This window comes from Macaca thibetana, chromosome 5, assembly GCF_024542745.1.
Source record: "Macaca thibetana thibetana isolate TM-01 chromosome 5, ASM2454274v1, whole genome shotgun sequence".
Lineage (NCBI taxonomy): Eukaryota > Metazoa > Chordata > Mammalia > Primates > Cercopithecidae > Macaca > Macaca thibetana.
In genome coordinates this window covers 137,670,540-137,684,456 of record NC_065582.1, presented here as the reverse complement: position 1 = coordinate 137,684,456, position 13,917 = coordinate 137,670,540, and the positions used below count along the sequence as shown (strand labels likewise).

The 13,917-nt window shown below is 42.1% G+C and overlaps 1 protein-coding gene across 5 annotated transcripts in view; it reads right to left on the bottom strand.

Annotated features, from left to right (window-relative positions):
• Positions 1–9,251, bottom strand: part of FRYL (FRY like transcription coactivator) — a 287,021-nt gene extending 277,770 nt beyond the window's left edge. For 3 of the 5 annotated variants that reach the window (XM_050790057.1, XM_050790059.1, XM_050790062.1), the window contains exon 1: positions 9,009–9,234. The gene's annotated coding sequence lies outside the window, so the exon portion shown is untranslated. Of the gene's footprint in view, positions 1–9,008 lie in introns of all 5 variants that reach the window. The other 2 variants (XM_050790052.1, XM_050790064.1) reach the window with 2 other exon arrangements.
• Between the last annotated feature and the right edge of the window lie 4,666 nt (positions 9,252–13,917).

Here is a 13,917-nt window from a genome sequence, read left to right as displayed (position 1 = left end):
GCTTAGGGTTTTGATGGTTCTTACAAGAAGTAGACTAGCAAGTCATTCTAACAGGAAAAACAGTTCTTCTCCATCCACTTGGTTAGATGTAACAAGACAATTTTTAAAGGTTCATTATTCAGAGGAAGTTAACCATCCACAAGGTAGTATCTACCATCCTGTTAATACCACCCTCGGCTATACAGAAGCATCACTTAGCCAAAACAGAGTCAAAAACCAGAAAAAAAGCACAAGTCCTCTAAGCAGTAAAAAACAAGTCCCTAGCACTAAAGCTCCATGCACAGGAAGTCTTTTGGTTCCTCACCCAGAGGAACATGCCATCATTTTTATCCACCAGTCAACAAGTACTGTATTGGGTTCTGTTCCCACAGTATACCGAAAAACATTGAATTAGAAAGAGGAGACTACTATGGGCAGGCATAATGAGAGCAAACAAAATGAGAGCAAAGAGATAACAGTTAACAATAAAGTAATAAGCAAATCAACCCCCAAAAGCAGACATGATTTAGAAAGGAATAGTTTCACCAACACACAAACAAAATATGATTGTCTGTATATTGCTGGCTGAGTACACTAATTGGCTGAAGTTCCTTTTGCAAATAAATTATTGTGAGTTCACTGACATCCCAGACATACGAATGTCACTATATCTACTGACTACTTAATAAGTAAGGTGATAAGTATTCATAATGGATATGTACCATCTTTTAAGATAGGAGGATGCAGGTTATATTTTGAGAATTTTCTGTAATTGTTTCCATTAACTATGCTTTATACTTTTATAGGCTAGCAAGTCTTTGTCTTTTTAAGATTATTTTGAATGACTATTTTTGATAGTCATTCACTTGATAGTCACATGAGCCCTGCTGGTAGAGGCAACAGTGAGCCGTGATTGCACCACTGCACTCCAGCCTGGGCAACAGAGCAAGACTCTATGTCAAAAAAATAAATAAACGCCTTTCTAAACTTGGATCTACATACATCAAGGGATGATGTATTTGAATCTACTCAAAGTATTTATACACATTGAGAGGGATCAAGTTACACAGGAATGTACATTTATTAAGATGTACATTCACCAAACTAATATTTTTAACCAGTATTATAGATGGCAAAACCCATCTTAAGTTCTAAAATGGAAAAATAAAATTACAAATTATCTTTCCAGCATTCTTTACTATTGAATTAAATTAAATCACATCTGAAGCTTACCCTGAAATGAAGAGACCTACCAAAAAAAAAAAAAGAAGAACAAAATGAGGAATTCCGAGAAGTGTAAATATTACACTGAAATTCGTTCAGGCAACAAAGAACATACAAATGGTTTATATCCTAAAAAAGCAAGGCTGCACTGCAGTAAGTAAACAAATTAATGTTCCTTTTTCATCAACTTTCAGATGTTCTTAACAACAACACTTTAACCTTTCTGAAGCATGGACGCTGAAACAGAGGTGTATCTTACAACTACTGTCATCCAATGGCAGGACATAGTTGGTGAAAACGTTTGGGTGATTCCTCCTGGAAAGATCAAGAAAGCACCAGCATCAAAGTGTCTTAGGTTTGATCAAAAATAGTCACTCAAAATAGTCTTAAAAAAAGACAAAGAAATGATCAGAAGCCTATAAAAGTATAATCAACAGAGACAACTACAGAAATTTCTCGAAATGTAAACTGCATCCTCCTACCTTAAAAGATAGTACATATAAATTACTTATCACACTCCTTAGGAAGTAGTCAACAGATTTAGCTATTATTATAAGATGGATGATAAAGACTAGTCAAGCTGATGAAAATATCTGCTGGTCATAGTGATCAGCCAATCAATAAACACTTCTTAAGGGTCTACCAGGTCACCAGCAATACGCAAGAGTATTACAAATCCATCATGATCAATCTAAGAAGGACTATTTTTTAACCAGTAAGGGGCAAATGTCACATCACATTCATCAACGATTAGAACTAAGTACTCTTAACTTCCTTTAAAGTATTGCCCTTTATTTGAGTCCAGTCTACAGAACTTGAAACCTAAATTGTTTACTTGAAGAGAGTCATCAAATGATTATGTTAGTATAAGGAAGTGTTACCAGAATCAGTCTAATGATTTTCATAGGGAAAAAAAGAAATCTTTTCCTATTATTCTCCAGGCTTAAGTAGAATAACGATGGGTTAAATTGTCTCTTAAAACCTTTCTACGGTGGCTCATGCCTGTATTTCCAGCACTTTGGGAGGCTAAGGCAGGCAGATGGCTTCAGCCTAGGAGTTCAAGATCAGCCTAGGCAACACGGCAAGATCCTCTTTCTACAAAAAATAGCCGGGTGTGGTGGTACATGCCTGTGGTTCCAGCTACTCAGGGGACTGAGGTGAGAGGATCACTTGAGCCCAGCTGGTAGAGGCTACAGTGAGCCATGATTGTGCCACTGCACTCCAGCCTGGGAAACAGAGTGAGACACTGTATCAAATAAATACATAAATAAGTACCTTTCTAAACTTGGAGCTACCCACATCAAGGAATGATGTACTTGAATCTATTCACAATACTTATACACATTGAGAGGGAACAAGTTACACAGGAATGTACATTTAATAAAATGTTACTTTTTATTTATATAGAATGTCCAAAATAGGCAAATGTATAAACAAAGAATATAGATCAGTGGTTGCCCAGGGCTGGGGATGGGGTGGGGATAGGATGAAAAAGTTCTAAAATTAATTGAGATTATGGTACACAAATATACTAAACACCACTGAATTGTACCTTAATAGGTAAATTATATGGCATATGAATTATATTTCAAAAAGCTGTCACTTTAAAATTCTAACTCTTCACAAAACTTAAATCAAAACTGCTGCATTATGGTCAAATTCCAGAGGACCTACTACCCCTCTGTCAGACATTATTCCTGGCCCAGTTGACGCCATCACTGACAGTGTTACATGGTCCCTTTCTTAACATTCCAATCTTTCCCCCACAAATATAAAGATTGAATGGGGGAAGGAGGGTGGTGGGGGTCTATTTTGTCAAAGTTAAACATATTTCACATTGAATTTTAATACAAATAATTTTTTTTTTTTTTTTTTTTTGGGAGATGGACTCTTGCCCTGTCACCTAGGCTGGAGCGCAGTGGCGTGATCTTGGCTCACTGTAACTTCCGCCTCCTGGGTTCAAGCAATTATCTTGCCTTAGACTCCAGAGTACCTGGGACTACAGGTGTGTGCCACCACACCCGGCTAATTTTTTGTATTTTAGTAGAGACGGGATTTCACTATGTTGGCCAGGCTGGTCTCGAACTCCTGAACTCAGTGATCGCCCACCTCAGTGTCCCAAAGTGCTGGGACTACAGGTGTGAGCCACCATGTCCAGCCAATGATTTTTCATAACAAAAAGCACAAATCCTGGTACAGACATCTATTTATTATAGCATTTTGAGCTTAAAAGAATGTATTACTACTATGTCAGCAAAATATGAGTTATTTGCTAGGATACCAATGTAGTCTCACAATATTCTTTGAAATGCATGATGTCTGTAAAGCATAAGGAAAGACACAACTACGTTTGCAGAATTTCAGAAATATTTTGCCCCACAGCAACAGCAGTGTTTGCAATCCCAAAAAACAATTCTAAGCTAACAAGTTTAATTCAAGGTTCCATGGACCTTAACCCACCTCCATGGAAGACCAGGTTTGTGTGCTAGGCTATTTTGGAAGAGGCTATGCAGAACAATAAACAAATGAGTGAATAATAAGTTCACCAAAGGGTGCACTTCATCTAAGCTACCTTTAATCCACATGTTCCACTCTGCACTGGTCTATTTAAGGTTCCTGCTCAGAGGAGCTCGTAACTTGTGACAGAGACAAACTTAATCTTACCCTCAATGCCTAGCATGGTACACACTATAAGTGCAGTTCTCAAAAGTCTTCTAAATGAAAGGAGATTTTTTTTTCAGCTGATTAGGCCGCCTGGCTGCTTACAGCTGGGTTTTCTATTTAGGATTCTTTGGAAACCCTTTCTGCCCTCTGGGGTAGCTTAAAGAAGCACGTGGAACAACAGATTCTTCTCACTCACTTTACCAGCCTAAACTGTAGCCCCCTTTTTATAATTAGCAACCTAACGTTTGAGTGATTCCACCATGAACAAATCTATATTTCTCCTTGGGCTAATATGAGGAGTGCCTGCTGGGAGTCTCAAAGCAATTTTTAATCCTCTCTCTCAAGAAGAAGAAGAAGAATCAAGAAATGAGAAGAAATTAAAGTGTGTATTCCAAAAATATTCTGGGGTAAACTGTTCAGGCACACAGGTTTTGATCAATTTTTGCAAAGATTATGAAGTCTACATTTTGAACACAAACATACTAGTGGCAGCCTTACCTAAGAAAAGGTAAAAGGAATCGGAATTACTAGTTCTGGAGAAATTATTTTTAAAGATAAGTATATAAAAAATGATTAGTTTTCTCCACTCCCAATAAACATAATTTACTAACTAAAATTTGCAAACATGAGAGACAGTTTAAGACAGTCCTACACAGAGGTTAAAAAAAAAAAAAGAAAAAAAGAAAAGGAAAAAAAAACTGAAAGAATAAACAACCATTAACAATGTTACAATGTGATAGGAGCAGTGTTATGTGACACTTTTCATTTCTTTTTCTTTTTAAAAATAGAGTCAGAGTCTCCCTATGTTGCCCAGACGGCTCTTCAACTCCTGGGCCCAAGCCATCTTCCTGCCTCAGCCTCCCAAAGTGCTGGGATTACAGGTGTGAGCCACCATGCCTAGCCACTTTTAATTTTGAAATTATGCATTTCTTTCATATTAATATTTTACAACGAGCATGTGAAACTTTGATAAGGAAAAACGTTTTCTCCTTTAAACACATACACACTTTCCCCCAAATAGAACTAAATTTAAACTTCTTTACAGTAAGTGATTTTCCAGAATACTGGTGAGCTATTAAAACTGCCCGAGTACTTTAGGCAACAGTAAAAATGAAATGGCTCTAACTTCTGTTAATTTTAGCAAACTCCACAATCTAATAAAAGAAATATACACACAGCCATACTGTAAGTTAGACCATGGCTTGTACTGTAAGAGGATTTTACAGGAGTAAAAACAAAGAACAATCACTTGGGATTAAGAGAACAGAGGAAGAGCTTGTAGACAAGGTGACATCTGAGCAGGGCCAGATGGATGATCCCTGTCACTACGTAACAACAGTTGAAATTCAGAGCACATACTGTATCTCCCCAAAATATTTTATACATAAAAATAGCTCTAGTAGAGAACATAAACCCAGTCTACTCCCAAAACTGCTTTATTTAAAAATGTATTTAAAAACATATTCTAAAATCTGCTAAACCCATGAAAACTTGTCCACTTCAATCATTTCAATTACGTGAATCCTGTGTCACTGTTACTTTGTACTTGTTACTGCACTGACATACCCACTGTCTTTTTCCTAAGAATCTTAATGTTGCACCTTCTCACTAAACTGTATACATCTGATTTGCTGGCTCTGGGTCTAATTTAAAAAATATATATATAGAGAGAGAGCAAGACTGTCATCCAGTTATACTTTATCTCCAGAAATACTCTGTCATCAGTTTCTACTTTACATAGTACCGTTTAAATAAAAGTATCCTCAACAGATGTTATTGAGTATTCTACTTTACACAGTACCGTTTAAATAAAAGTATACTCAACAGATGTTATTGAGTATTCTACTTTACATAGTACTGTTTAAATAAAAGTATACTCAACAGATGTTATTGACAGATACAACCTAGTTCTGAATAATTGTGACAATGTGTTCACCATCACAAACGATGTCTGTGGAACAGATATTATAAACAAATCACAATTTTGTTCACAAAATTCTTTGTTATAAAAAAAAACAAAGAACCTCAGCCGGGCGCGGAGGCTCAAGCCTGTAATCCCAGCACTTTGGGAGGCCGAGACGGGTGGATCACGAGGTCAGGAGATCGAGACCATCCTGGCTAACACGGTGAAACCCCGTCTCCACTAAAAAATACAAAAAACTAGCCGGGCGAGGTGGCGGGCGCCTGTAGTCCCAGCTACTCGGGAGGCTGAGGCAGGAGAATGGCGGGAACCCGGGAGGCGGAGCTTGCAGTGAGCCGAGATCTGGTCACTGCGCTCCAGCCTGGGCGACAGAGCAAGACTCCGTCTCAAAAAAAAAAAAAAAAAAAAAAAAAAAACAAAAACAAAGAACCTTTAGATTGACATATCTTCCCCCAACAGTAAGCCAATTGCTGGCCTTTAGTATAAAATCTTCTGAAAGGTGTTTATTTAAAAAATTAAATAACTGAAGCGGCCTTTACAGGACATTACCTTTTTCTGTCACAAAGACCTAAAATAACACATTTACTGGGTACTAAAAAGGTCCGAGGTGATGCAGTGAATCTGCACAGAAATGGAGGATAATCCTAGCTCCCAAAGATCTCAAGAAACAGTTCATAACTCAAGAAATGTGTTCATATAAAACAATGTGTTTAAAACAATGTAGAAAGCACAAAAGAGGAAAAAGTCTTTTTCAGAAAATACAGTCTAGATATTTCAAAGATAATTATTTCTGAATGTTTTATTTATATGTGCTCTTTTAAAAGTTGAGAAATTCTTTTATTGTTTAAATAAATTAGTAAGTAAACAAAAACAGACTTTAAAAAACTTGGTTTAACCGTCTACTTACTATGAGATGGGAAGGAAGATTATGCCTAGCTGCTTACCTGATATCCTTATCACAGAAATGGATCAAAGAAAAAAATAGAAAAGAAGGAATATTAGGTGAAACAATTCCAGATACCATCAAGATTACTACAAACGGCCAAGCACGGTGGCTCAGTCTGTAATCCCAGCAGTTTGAGAGGCCAAAGCAGAAGGATCGCTTGAGGCCAGGAGTTGGAGACTAGCCGTCTATATAAAAAATTAAAAGGTGAAACCACCATCTCTACAAAAAATAAAAATTTTAGCTAGGCGCAGTCGTGCCCACCTGTAGTCCCGGCTACTACGGAGTCTGGGGTAGGATGATCACTTGAACCCAAAGAATTTGTTTTTGTGTGTCTTCATTTCCTAAATTCTGTGAGAAGAATAGATTTTTCTTTCAAACATTATCTGATATTGGCCTTCAATTTCCCAAGTAGTTTCTCTATTGTTACTGCTGAGCCTGTGAATTTACAATGTTCCACACCACTCGGAAGCTACTAGACAGCAAATTAATCAATGAACACTTTAAAAAGTTGGATTGCTTTAATCAAAAAAAAAAAAAAAACTGGGTCACATGTTTCAACAAAATTCCCTCTTTTAGAGAACTAATTTTACAAAATAATTCAGAGTGTAAGAAAAGACACGATGGAATGCTATTTTTGATAATGAGTAGCAGAAAAAAGACCAGAGAATAACACACCCACTGCTACTTTGTTTATATGGTTGTAACTTGCACATGTAGGTACTCGACAAAGTATTGCACAAGGAGAAACTGTCAAAAATGAATGCTTATGAAAACATTCTTCACTAAGGCCTCTAACAAGGAATGTGCTATCTCTGATTTCCTCAGCAAGTATTGACAGGTTAAGCAGAGTGATAATACTCAAGATGAAAAGACGTCTTATACTAGTTTTATCAATAGTAAAAGCTGTTGGTACTAATTATAATGCCTATAAATTCAGTAGCAGAATCAACTTTACAGACGATATCTCCTAGGCAGCACAGCATTTTATAAAACCAACCTTATTTCCATCAAAACCCCTTTCCCCCCGCAATCCGACAGACCCCGGCAACCTATTTTGCTGTGTCTTTTTTTCCCCAACCCTTCCAAAAGAACGCCAGCCAGTGAATCGAGGTAGTATTTTCTGCAGTTCAAAGGTAAGGGCAAATTCAGCTCTACTAAGAACTCTTGTTCCTCACCAGCACACACCCTAACGCCCCCCCCCCCCAGCTTTTTTCTTTTCAAATCTTGGCCTAGGAAAGATTAATGCAACCATATCATTGCAAATCCATAAAAACGCGATTTCAGGTGGCGAGGAACGAAACTAGGATGGCAGGAAATACCAGCAGCAACCAATCATTTCGCCCTAGAAACCAGCCTCTCCAGAACGCAGGAAACCAGGCTATGCCCAAAGAACCTGCCGCCCGGAAGCAACAACTTCCATCAAACGGCAAAGAAAAGTTGTAAAGAGCTCAGCGCCCAGGCACCCTGCCCGGTGCCGAGACTGAGAGCAGCAGGCACTCCACAGGCCGAGTCAGCTCGCGGGCGGTGGCCGCAGGGCTGGCCCTGGCTCCGGAAAGCTCCGGGTCCCGGGGTGCGCCAACGGCCCGGGGCGGCGCGGGCACGGCGCCCGCACCCCTCCCCAGGGCCGCGAGCAGTGGGCGGAGAGACCAGAGAAGGGAAAAGGCGGACAATGCCCGGCCGGGCTGGCGCGCTCCGCCGGTCCCCGGCAGCCCTGCCCGCCGGGGCCCACCAGCCGCCGCGCTAAGTTTGCTCCTCAGCCTTCCCTTCCCAGCCGGGGCGGTGGAGCCGGGGCAGCTGAGCCGTGGTCGCCGGTCTTCCTCCACCTTTGCAGCCGCCGCCGCCTTCCTTCCCGCGGGGCGGCTACCGCGAGTCGGTGGCTAGGCGGCGCACGAGCAGAGCAGGACGCGCGAGAAGGCGGCGAGCAAGGGGGACCCGGGCACGCGCGAGAAGAGCCAGGCACGGAAGGGGAAGGAGACGCGCGGGAGAGCTGGGCGCGCGGCGGTCCCCGCGGAACCGCCGGAGCTCGGGCGGGCTTTCGTTTGAGGCTGGGGTTGCGCCGCGGTTTGGTGTCCGTTACGAGCGCCGGCCCGGGCCGCGCCGCTTGCCAGCCATCCTGGACCGCCTCCCCACAGCGCCCACCAGGAAGGGCAGCTGGCGAGGGCCGACCACCTCGTCTCCCGCCCAGGCTGGGCTGCCGGCGGCGGGCATCCCGGCGCCTGCCCCCGAGCTGGAAGAGAAAGTGAAATGAAGCGCCTTTCCCTAGTCAACACCTACCCGTCCCCAGTCCTAGTACAGCTGCCTCGCTCCTCCAGCGCCGCCAGTCCCCGCCCTCGGGCCCCTGGCTCCGTTCTCTTGACAATGGCGCGTCCCCTTTAAGGAATAATCCGAACGGAACCGATCTTTGGTTAAACCTCCCTCCGACTCTGATTTTAACCGGATTTCTCTCTCGCTCTCTCCCAAAGCCCGACGGCCGCCCGGCTGTGCTGCGAGCTCTTCCCACCCCTTCCCTGCCCCGCCCACCCTCTGGCCTTCCTGATTGGCGAGAGACACTACAACAGGAACACAGTCCTCCCCCTCCACTGGCCTGGCCAGCCGCCGCTCAAACTTGCTCCCACCTTCTCCCCGCCCCTTTTCCCGGGTTGGTCCTCCCTCTAATCATTCTCTGCCCTCGCCTCAAATGTCGCTTCGGAGCAGTGGCTCACCCTCCCGCCCCTGGAAAGCGAACTTTATTTTTATTGGTGAAAAGACATCTTCCTGTACACTTGATTGGGCAAGGAAAGAGCTAGTCTGCACGCCCCCTACCATTATTACTCTCCCTTTACGGGCTTGAGAAACACAGCCGCAAAGTCCTCCCCGTTTTGCCTGCTAGGAGCGACTTTCCCTTTAAATGTTGTTAGGGGTCGAGAACAAACTCATATCCTATATTGAGGAAAGCTGGAAAGGGATAAGAGAAAAATTCGAAATTTTCTCCCGATGAGTAATGTATCCAGAGCTGGCGCCCGGATCCTGCGGAACCTTATCCAATGATCCAGTGAATGGAATGATTAGAATTGAGTTAGAATACCTGAAAGTCCAGTGCTAATTCGTCCTGAGATGTACTCAACAAATTTCATCCACTGTCCGCTCTACTCATACCATTGATTGCACTGGCATTTTGCCACCCGGAAGAGCTTTAATCAAGTTATCTGCAAACCTGGAGATTTCCTTGCTTGTCTCGCAATTGTTAATTTAGAAAATCATTTCCATCACAAGTTCCGTTTAAGTCACGTCTTCTGTGACGTTCCGGCGTTTCCACGAGACCTGCTACTTTTTTGAAAAAATTAAGTAGATGGTACCCTTATGCCATCCTCAAAGTGTAGGACTTCGTTCCCCCTTGCTAGAACTGTAGGAAAAACACCCCAGGTCAGTTGAACCCAAGAGGGTACCATACGGCTGTTTCTTGAACGACTGAAGTGCTTCTCAGAAGAAAACGCGTCTCTCTAAGGGAAAGAGGGAGTCTGATACCAGAAGCTGGACCATGGAGCGGAACCTCACCCATTGAAAAGAGAAGAAATTATGGGGAAGCCTAGTGCGGGGTCTGCATTAGAGTTTCGCCAGGTTCCCATGGAAGCTGTAAGAACTAAAAGGTTTATTTCCGCTAAAATTGAGTACAGGTACAGCTTCGGTACCCATCTAAGAAAGTTAATGGAAAATGGTTATGTGTTCTCTCCCTCTTTGCGGATGAAGCTTGGAAGACTGTGTACTCCGGGGAGTTTAGTACATTTGCAGTGACACCCACAGTAGAATCTAATGATGCCAAGGAAGTGTCAGTACCCTAGAAAAGGGGCTTGATGATGACAGAGAAGGGTAAATAAACATCAGTTGGTAGTCCATAGGACTTTTCCCCAAGTACAGGTGAAAAATTTCATGAGGATTCCCAAAAATATGAAAGAGCAGGAGACAAAAGGGAACGTTGCAGGAAGGTGGTTTAGGTTTCACTAATGGGGGCAAGAGACGAAGAACCATCTGGGTTGCATTTATATGGCCTTCACAGATACACACATCCTCCCTATTAAGTCCCTGTAACTAAACCCCTATGCTTGGCCTATTCTGATTGTACTGTATATTAAAACTGCAGCCAAGCTAAACTAATACTTCTGGTTTACTCATTTACCACTCTCAAACTTTGAGACTGCTTCTGGGTTCTAATATTCTACATTAGAATATAAGAAGAAGAAGATTCTATGTACTGATATCTAGTACGATCTTCTGGAGATAAAGATATCCAGTATTTCAGGTATATACATGCCTGCAGCTTTTGTTCAAGGTCTAGGTGATGTTTTCAGGTTCTTTCTAAAACACCTGCCCTATGATAACCAACTTGTTGCTGCCCTCTTTAGCTGCACTAGCAGACTGGGCAATTAAACTAGAGAAGGCAGTCTACAGTAACCTCTAGATTCTCTTACTTGTGTTGAACCAACTATGCTGAGATCATCACCTTTCAAATATAAATTTGTGTTATTCTTTTCTCTAAATATTTCATATTTGCCCACAATAGGATCATTTATCACTTTTTAGCCCACACATGCAACTTCCTGGTACTAATACTCCTACTGGCATTTCACAGCAAAGAAGAATTTTAAAAATCTACAAACCTGGAGCTTACAGTGTACAGGTTATTCTTAAGAATGTTCAGTGTTGATGAACACAGCCCCAGTTCTAACCCTGGAGAATTTTACAAGTTGTACTTTCTCATTGAGAGAGACTTTATCTCCCTACCTTAGTTTCCCATTCTAAGCCCAATCCCCACTCCTTAAAAAAAGAATATTTCTCAGCTGGGTGCAGTCGCTCACGCCTGTAATCCTATCACTTTGGGAGGCCAAGGCAGATGGATCACTTGAGGCGAGGAATTCAAGACCAGCCTGGGCAACATGGTGAAACCCCGTCTCTACAAAAAATACAAAAATTAGCCAGCAGGGGTGGTCACAGGCCTGTAATCCCAGCTACTGGGGAGGCTGAGGCAGGAGAATCATTTGAACCTGAAAGATGGAGGTTGCAGTGAGCCAAGATTGCACCACTGTACTCCAGCCTGGGCGACAGAGTGTCACTCTGTCTCACACACACACACACACACCCCCTTCTCCAATGTGCTAATGCAAATAAAGCTTTTTAAATTCTTGTATAGAGATGTTTGTTAGAGTCTTCTAAATGGTGAAATACAGCCGGGCACAGTGGCTCTCACCGGGCCAGTAATCTCAGCACTTTGGGAGGCTGAGGCAGGCAGATCACCTCAGGTTCGGAGTTCAAGAACAGCCTGGCCAACATGGTGAAACCTCGCCTTTACTAAAAATACAAAAATTAGCTGGGTGTGGTGGCGCATGCCTGTAACCCCAGCTACTCGGGAGGCTGAGGCAGGGGAATGGCTTGAACCCGGGAGACAGAGGTTGCAGTGAGCTAAGACTGCACCACTGCACTCCAGCCTGGACGACATAGCGTAACTCCATGTCAAAAATAAAAAATAGAAAAAAAAAGTGAAATATGTTATGATCACTATTCTCCCTTTTTATATGCAAACGTACCCCTCAAAGAGGTACCATAGTTTAACTATTAATTATTTTTCCTCTGAAAAATTGTGTTACCATTCCTATTGGAAATTCTTTCCAGTTCACCACGCATTTATATAACGACTACTATGTGTTAAGAATAGTGAGAAAATGGGGGCCAGGTACAGTGGTTCACGCCTGTATTCCCAGCACTGGGAGGCTGAGGCAGTTAAATTGAGCTCAGGAGTTTGAGACCAGCCTGGCCAACATGGTTAAAACCCCGCCTCTACTAAAAATACAAAATTAGTTGGGCGTGGTGGTGCATACCTGTAATGCCAGCTATTTGCGCCCCTGTAATCCCAGCTACTTGGGAGGCTGAGGTAGGAGAATCGCTTGAACCTGAGAGGTGGAGGTTGCAGTGAGCTGAAATGTCGCCATTGCACTCCAGCCTAGGCAACAAGAGTGAAACTCCGTCTAAAAACAAAAAGAATAGGGAGAAAATGATGAATATGTATCCATTCTACAGAGAGTATCGGTCATGAATCTCCACTTATAAGGGGCACAGTTTTTACCCTTTATTTCCTTCAAAGCTCATGTGTGGAGACTATGTATTCACCAGGGATTTTTCTATAGTAAAATTTTTTAAAATCCAGAGCATGGTGTGGTGGTGCACACCTGTAATCTCAGCTAGTGGGGAGGCTGAGATGGGAAGATTGCTTTGAGCCCAGAAGTTCAAGGCCAGCCTGGGTGACATAGCAAGATCCTGTCTTTAAAAAAAAAAAAAAAAAATCCAACTAATAGAAGCTGTCAACCAAAATCACTTCACCTGTCCCATTAATATTGACAAGAATAAGTTAAAAGAAAATAAGTACACAGTAGTTTTATTTAATGAAAAAACTTCAGGAAATATTTCCTCAGTCTCCTAGGTCTCCTAGAGGAGGTCCAAGTACTTCACTCTCTAAAGTTAAATGTCTTGCTTTGTAAAATGAGAACTGATATTCATTGAGTATGTCATTATTGGGAAAAAGTTCAATTGTGTTCAGTATATGTCACCTACTGGGTAGAAAGTGGATATTAATGCATTTTTAGAAAGCTTTCCAATTATCTCTTGCTTAAAACCCTTTAGAGATTTCTCTAGGCACATTCTGAATATAAACACCACAGCAAAACATACAAGTATCTTTATAATCTGACTATGGGCTTCTTCTCAAATTTCTTCTGTGACCACTCCCTCGTTTGACACTGGAAGTGTCTGTTCTCTCAATATCAACTATCATGCTCTTTCAAGCTTCAATGCCATTCCCTTTGCGTAGAATAGCTTTCCCCTCTTTGCTCATCTGAAAGTGATCCACCCACCTCGGCCTCCCAAAACGCTGGGATTACAGGCATGAGCCACTGTATCCAGCCTCTTTGCATCTATTTTAAAGGATGGTTTAGAAATTAGAATATTCCTGGTCAGATGTGTTGGCTCATGCCTGTAATCCCAGTACTTTGAGAGGCTGAGGCAGGTGGATCATTTGAGGTTAGGCATTCTAGAACAGCCTGGCCAACATGGTGAAATCTCATCTCTACTAAAAATACAAAAATTAACAGGACGTGGTGGCACAAGCCTGTAGTCCCAGCTACTCAGGACGCTGAGGCAGGAGAATCGCTTGAACTGG